The sequence below is a fragment of the Spodoptera frugiperda genome, chromosome 18 (genome assembly GCF_023101765.2).
Source record: "Spodoptera frugiperda isolate SF20-4 chromosome 18, AGI-APGP_CSIRO_Sfru_2.0, whole genome shotgun sequence".
Lineage (NCBI taxonomy): Eukaryota > Metazoa > Arthropoda > Insecta > Lepidoptera > Noctuidae > Spodoptera > Spodoptera frugiperda.
In genome coordinates, this window is record NC_064229.1 from 7,092,027 (window position 1) to 7,100,201 (window position 8,175).

The 8,175-nt window shown below is 32.8% G+C and overlaps 1 protein-coding gene across 6 annotated transcripts in view; it reads right to left on the reverse strand.

Moving 5' to 3' along the window:
• Positions 1-6,126, reverse strand: part of LOC118277877 (PAS domain-containing protein cky-1) — a 144,358-nt gene extending 138,232 nt beyond the window's left edge. The window contains exon 1 of one of the 6 annotated variants that reach the window (XM_035596874.2): positions 5,520-6,122. The gene's annotated coding sequence lies outside the window, so the exon portion shown is untranslated. Of the gene's footprint in view, positions 1-5,519 lie in introns of all 6 variants that reach the window. The other 5 variants (XM_050700417.1, XM_050700414.1, XM_050700415.1 and 2 more) reach the window with 5 other exon arrangements.
• Between the last annotated feature and the right edge of the window lie 2,049 nt (positions 6,127-8,175).

Sequence of the window (8,175 nt, forward strand, 5' to 3'; positions counted from 1 at the left end):
AGCCCCGGTAACCCGCTAGGCAGTCCGCAACTCCGGGTCGGCTTTATCACTAGATAAGCGTTAAATAAGTAACTAATTGGTTATTAACTGTAACTATTTATCTCCTAGACAAATGGTATTTTAATACTAGTCAAACGAGTCTATGGAAGAGTCAATGTATCGGTTTGACATATTGTAAAGCTTTGTCTTAATTTGTCGAATGTCAGTGTCAATCCCAAACCGTCTAGCGTATAAATGTCATTCGTCTAGAATGCAGAGGTTGAGATACAAAGAGAAATCCTCTTCACACAACACTTAGAGTTATTCCATTGCAACTATAGAATTTAAATATAGAATTTTATTTATTTCTCACTCGCTGTCCATGGCAAACAGACTAATATTAATGACAAGAGTAGTAGAAAACTGAGTTTATAACAAGAAGACACTTATACACTTTTAAAGAGTAATAAACATAATATTTATACATATAGCGACCAGATTGGCAATATATTAAAGAAGAGCCACATTAAAAATACCCCAAACCGACGAACATGCATGAAAAGACTGATGATTGTTAATGAAGCGAAAGAGGAAAGAATGTGAGATTCGTAGCAATTGGCGTTCCATTGGCTCTACTGACTTCCAAGGGAGACAGGCGTGAGGTTATGTATACGTATGTTATGTATGTATGTAATATTTCATAGGTAATCTGAAATGATAATAATTGAAAATACCTTTTCCAGTATTCTAAATCGAGAAGCTTACATCGACAATACAAAATTTCTTTTATTTTTTCCGCCATGCTACGCCATATTTTTTATCTGTCATTAACTGAAGTAATCGCTAACCTTGTGCACAAGTGCTCCCATTCCTAAACGTCCAACATACAATATGACATATAGTTCAACATTACGAACTTTTCAAGATAAATGTTAGTCATTTGCTGGTTAAATAATATTTGAAAGTATTTGTTGAATGTATGCGTAATGTTTTAAAGGTGAAATAATTTTTGCTGGTAAGTGGTTTAGAGACTTTTAGTAGTATTTTTGATCTTATTTTGACTATTACATATTACAGCAATGACTGACTTATTTGCATATGTAAATTGTAGTCATTTGATTTATTTCATCCAAGAAATATAGCTACTTTCTCACGGTTAACTTTCGTATTATTAATGTAAAAAAGCTCTATTAGTTTTGAGTCATTGTGAACCTGTAGACTGCGCGATGTCACCGCGTCTGCGCACGCTACCCATGATAAAGAGTCCATCTGTGACTCGAAATAAGTAGAGTTTTTCTCCATTCCATTAATAATACGTGAGTAATCCGTGATTTTAGTTACCTTTTTATAGTTTATTATAATCGTTCCAGGTGTGAATAAAAAAAACCGTCGCGAATGAAATTAAATGACAGTAGGTAACGCAGATCACGGATTTGGGTTTGATAACTGGATTAGGCAAAAAGTACGATTGGGTTTATAAAATTCTCGGTAATAGCTTAAGGTCTTGTGTTATGTTTAGAGTAAGGAAGTATATTTTGTAAAGTAAATCTACAAAACATTCACAAATTACTTAGACAAGGACAGCGTATGAAATAATGAAATAGGTTTTTAATGAAATACATGGATAATTTAAAATATACTAGTACTAGTGCACTTTATTAAACGTTCTAGGAATTCGATAAATACAAATTGATTTCATATATTTAAATAAAAGGCATAAAATTACATTCAATGCAATCAGCAACTAATCATATAAATCAATTGCTATTTGTTAGTTTCGCTAAAACTCGAGAACTGCTAGACCGATTTGGCAAATTTTGGTCTTGAAATATTTGTGGAAATCCAGAAAAGAAGATTTGCCGCAGAAAGAATATTTGCCGAATTAGCTAGTGTGTGTGCTTTATTAATATTTGGTGCATAATGACTTCATTCGGCACAAATTTTTAGCTCAATTTTTGAAATTATATCGATACCGATGATCATTCAAAAAACCTGATATATCTCAGGTAAGTTCGTCTCAGGTCGCTTTTTCTTCATTATTTATTTTTATATTTAGGTAATAAATAAATTAAATAATAATAATAACTATGACTAACATATAAGGTAAGTCTTGCTCTATATTTCTATGTTTCGGCTATTACTAAGAGGTTCCAAAATCGGATTAACCCGGCCGTACCGTTCAACCCGGATACAGTACCTGGGACGTCAAAAACTTTTGCTCACAACCTCCAGAGCAAAGTCAAAAACAGGTTTTGTATAAAAATGTTATTTGTTTTTACCGAAAGAGTTTTATAACTTAATCAGATATACTAATGATGAATATAAAATATATATTACATATAGTTAGCTAAACAAGTTAATGAGTATGTAATAAAATAAATAAGTTGTTATCGTAAAACATTTTATTTCGAACTTTGTTAATTACATTTAGATATGATCGGTTTTTTAGTAATAATTATATTATTTGTGGATGATTTATTGTGCCTATTTCAAAGAATAGAGTTCGTATATAAAATATACCTAATGCTTTGTAGTTTCTTATTATTTTAATCGTATGTGTTTTGTCTTTTTAGCTTTAATTAGCTAATTAGTTTTGTAAAGAGTAAGGTTCGAATTTTCAGACGTAGTGATTTCAAGCTACAACTCTAAAAATAAAATTACAAAAAAGCACTATATAACATATTTATTATTGATACCTCATTAAATGTTCACAATGATTGCAATTTTAAATAGAAACCAAAGAACCAATTCATTTCTATAATGGAATAACGACCAGGAAACTTATCCCACAAATTTCACGGCTGTCAGGACCCAAAACACCAAACCAGACTCAATTCAAACACTGCTCCATTTATAGAAAAAAAAAAACTAGACAAATAATACACACTTCAAAAATACACCTAATTACAATCACAATACAATTCATATTCAATAGCCAATGAAAAAAACGCAGCTACAAAGTATTGGATGCGTCATTCATTTGACCTATTAAATAACATGGATACAAAAAACTGCTTGAACTGGCTAGTATTATTCATATATTATTTAGGTAGTACCTCCCAATGAGTTTTTATGTCAATTAGGTAGGTAGTTCCACAATTATCCTTAGTGATTGTGTAAAAACGTTCAGTTGTCAGACAATTTGTACTGTGGTTTAGGAAACTATGATTTTGTCTCGTAATTACTTAATGCCAGACGCGTTTTAGGATTTCGAAAGGTTTTGTTGTTTTTTTTTTTCAATGTTTGATGACATAACGTTGCGGCTTTTATCCTCGAAACAGGTTGGAAGACTTGTGTATTTATTATTTGTTTATCTGTATTGTAGTATTACGAGAGATAATTTCATTACCTATTGACAATTACTAGTATTGGTGCAAAAAAGTACATGGCGGTAGAGTCACCCCCTATTACATGGGGTACACAAATGGTGAAAAGTGGGTGTACATTGTATAGCGGCATTACGTGCCGTGATGTGCACCTCTGCCTACCTCTTCGGGGATAAAAAGCGTGACGTTACGTTGCAAGCAGTAGAAGAGATGAATGCCAATCGTTGTCATTTATTTTTTTCATAACATTAAGCTTGATGTTTCGCTCTTCGATCTCTATTACAATTTTAACCTCTCGTATATGAGACACAATAGAAAATACACTGTGTCTCGTATAGATCTGCGCTCCCGGCGTACTACGGGGTACTATCGTCACTGCACAACTATCGGTAGTAAATTATTCTAGTTACAGTTTGTTCAGATTGGTATAAGGTCAAAATGTCCAATTTATAAGAACGATGTTTCAAAAAGCACGTAGCAAAGTTTCAGCAAGTACGTAGCTGTAGAGCATTTGGTAATAGTGCCTTTTATCTTGTACCAGTAGGTACTTGAGAATTTAGCGAGCGTACAATACATAGCTTTATATTGTTTGATAATTAGAAAATCTGCAAATTAAATAATTAATGTAACTCTATATTTCTTGGAGTAGACGAGGATGGATAAATTTGCTTTTTTTCAGCCAACTTGACAAATGGGTTAAAAGCTAATCGAATCATGAACAGCATATCAAATGGGTCTGCGATAATTGGTCAAATCGCATTGTCAATCACATACCTACGTACATTGTCACGTTAATTTAATTTGAATTAACTATTTCACTTTCTCAAAAAAGAAAACGAAATTTAAGTCTAGACCAAATTCATGTTCTTTTTAACCTCTAACCCACAATGAAATGGCTTTTAAATAATTGTATTTAAAAAAACAAATACAAAAGCAAAATCGTTTATTCGTTTGCTTATTGCATTCTGTCAAATTGAACGGGCTGGCGGCATATCAAACGTGGACCTCTCACGCTGATTTAACGAAAAGGTTAAGTGGCACTACAATGGTTTAATGGAAATATTAGGACATTATGAAATATGTATGTATTATAGAACTATTATTTTCATTGATATAAATGATAAATGGGTCTAGGTTTATGTTATGTTTATGTATGTGGTACTCGTACCTATATGTATATATTTGTTTATGGCATTCAATATTACGTATTGCCTTAAGGTTTTGGGTCAAATTCTTGCCAATTTGCAAAAGAAAACCTTTGGTGAATAAAAATACGGTTACTCTATGATGTCACATTGAGGGGAAATATTTAGTACAAAATTAGTATTTCCTAGAAAGTTATTTGTACAATTATAGTTCATTGATAGTATGCATATTATTTTAGATAATATTAGCTTTTTTAGGAGAGAAAATTATCTAATGACCTCTCCTTGCCTTGGTGAAGCGAAGGGGAGTGTCAGACTCTAACTGACTAAAAACCACCCCGTTCCTACTCCTGCTTTGAGCCGAAGCCCCGGTTACCCGTTAAGTTTTCCTCTGCTCATACAACATCAGCTAGTTTCTAATTAATAGGTCAAAGATGGTAGGATTACAACTTTGAAATACACTAAGATTTTATGAGTTACAAGTGAAAAAAAATCAAATAAAATTGTACGAAACAATCTTAAAAACGTGTTAAGAACAGTGATAGCCCGATTTATATAAGAGAATTGAGAGATTATATAAAGAAGTAAGTGTTCTAGAAGAATTAGGTACAGGGAGCCTTGACCTAGAAATGAAAACCCTGATGGAAACTAGATGAAATAACATATCTTTGGAAGAAATATGAAAATATGGAAAGCGGACAATAATACTAAGTAAGTTACTCATGTTATATATACGTTTCATTTTGTACTTTACAGTAATTATAATGAATATGGTATGGTTTGGACCCTCCATACTGAATGCGTATAAATGTATACAGGGTTTAAAGAAGAGTCTTATTCTTCTCTTAGTACGAAAATCTCCTTGTAAAGATGCGTTTTTGCTCTTTTCGATAAAAAAAAAAACAGGACTAAATGGGCAGGATGATTATGGACTGAATATAGTTTGGCCCAACACAACCCTTTAAATAATAATCAAAACAAGCTGCAGAACAAAGCAAACGTGAAAACTGAAACTGAAAGTTTATTTACTTAATAAATAAATGTAGCGATGTAAAAGAAAAAGTCTTACCGAGCAATTTAAAGGTACGTGCAATCCTTATGCAACAGGAGTATATTCCAAAAATATGAAAAAAATATTTCAGGAGCGTAATCAAAACACAATTTTCAGCTAATTATACTGTTCACAAACTATGTACTCAGTTCACACTGCAAACAAGTCAAAATTCACGCCCTTGGCACCACTGAAGAATATTAAGCGGACCTAGAGAACATTTAGCACTGAATTCGGAACACTCTGTGTAAATATTTCTAAACCTTTGTAAGTACAGTCGCTTCAACAATGTTTATCACTTCACCCTTTATATAGACACTATCTCAAAAAAAAATTAAGTGAGGTCAACGGTAAAAAAGTCGAAAGTCATCCGTTCCATTTTTAAAAGTCAATTTGCCAGTAACGCGTTCCGAGCTGGAAGTCGGAACTGACAGCGGTTGACAGGTCGCGTGGTTGCGCACGCGCGGTCGTGTGAGCGTGCTGTGCGCACGGCCATCGGCGCCACACTGCGTTCGCGCGCTTTTCGACCTATGAAACCTTCGCTCACAGCCTCCAAAGAGTATAGGATGTATTAGAACTGTCGATGATTCTAAAAGATTTTCTCACGGAAAGGACTTTCGATATGTAGATCGGTCTGTCGACGGGCTAACGGTGCTGAGCATCATCGCTGACTGATGTTGATGAGCCGACTTAAGTTTTGTTTTTAATTTTGACGGCTTGGAGTGGATGGTTTATTTTTAAAGTGGGATTATTCTATCTTGTTATGAATGCGAGTATTATGGTCCGTGGTGAATCGGAACCGAGGCTTTTTGTGTTGTTAAAGTACTTCTGTCAATGAAAATGTATTGTGTTCAGTTGTGTAATTCGTTCTAACGTTTCGGCCACGTGTTTCGTTAAATGATTTTGATCGATTTGTTGGTAATTTATAACTTTTAACGTGAAGCTATTTTCGTTTATTTGGCTTGTGTTACAATATACAATACAATATATCATTGAATATAACACTCTTTTCAATTAAAGATGTATGTTTATTTAATTTGACTGATATGGGCAAGTTCGTTACTCCACGATAACATTTGTCCAAATATAGGGCATTTGTTTTACGACGATTTAAAACCTACAGTTAAATAGGCGTTATTGTTTTCTTAAAAAGAACATACTATAAAATTATCAATACATAAGTAAAGTTGTAAAAATATACGCAAATAAATAATAAGTAGGTATCTACAAACTATGGCTATGTTGTTAATTTCACTATCATTCAAATTCATATTGTAAGAACATAATATTATTATTCTATTTATCTAAATATTTTGTTTAACATACAAGGAAGACTATATTACACTACACTAGTATGTTATATATATAGACAAAAATGAGTCGTAGCCAAGTCGTTGCCATTTTCCACGAGAAAAATTAGACAACACTTAGTAACATATATTATGTACACATTACTAAAACATATTTAACTTTACATAGTATCTTAATACTTATATATACAATAATCTAAATACTATCAGTATCCTTTTAAAAGCTAACATATTTCAAATTCACCCAAAAGTTTAATAAAAGCTTTCCAAGAACAAAAGACATCAACGCTCAATATAAACTGCCAAAATATTTTTAAACACAAAACATGTTTATTAGTGTCATATATCAATTTTAGGAACCACCTACTAAATAAAACATTCATAAAACGCAGCCATTTTACAAAACTCGTATAAAATCATAATTTTCCTCTACCATTTTAGTATCGTGACAAAAACGCAATAAAACTCTTTTTTTAGTGGACAATAACTTCGATAAATGTCAAAACTTCACACCACGTGTAAATTATCACACTGATAATAGACAGCCTTGATAATTTTACAAGCGTTGCGTCATCAATGACTGTCAACATTCGATTGAAAAAAATAGCGAGTGAGCGAGACAGTACGATGACCGTTGTTCCGCCGCATTGTCACCTCCGCTTCGAAGCGAACAGTCGTCACGGATCACTGCGAAAGCCAGCCCATTGTAGCGACACACTGGCAAACTATCGATGTCTCTTTCTCTCCTACACAATTAGAGCGCTCGCTATTTACAGAAAGAGACGTAATCCAATGTGTTTTTTGGACGAATTGTTTAGTTTTTTTTTTTGTGAAATATAGATCAACTTTAAAATAATATGTCATTGACCCCGGGTTCCGGTAAAATGGCAGTGATTGGAGAAATAAGAAATAAAACGAGTGCAGATAACTTTAGTTGACAAAAAATGTGCTCGTTAATGTTAGTGCTCGATCCAAAATATCTCAATTACTTACATATTTCATACATTCTTTCGTGTTTATTTAGGAGTAAAAAATGCATGAAGTTTTCCTTTATGATCTGTGAATGGATCGTTGAGCATTTTAAAATTCAATTTTACGCTGTTATGTATAGAGCTAGTTTAGCATCTTGTTACTTTATTGAGAACTATTTTTATTGTGACGCTAACTGAAGACATTGGAAATAATATTTTGTTTTTTATTTTTTTTATTGAACTTTGAACCTTATACTGTGGCACTTTTTCCGAGTTATATTTACTTTCTTTCGAATATTATTTAGACACCAACCACCACCAACATCGTGAGGAAATCTGGACCTATAACTTCTAATTATGAGTTTAAAATGGCCAACCCGCATTGAGAAAGGT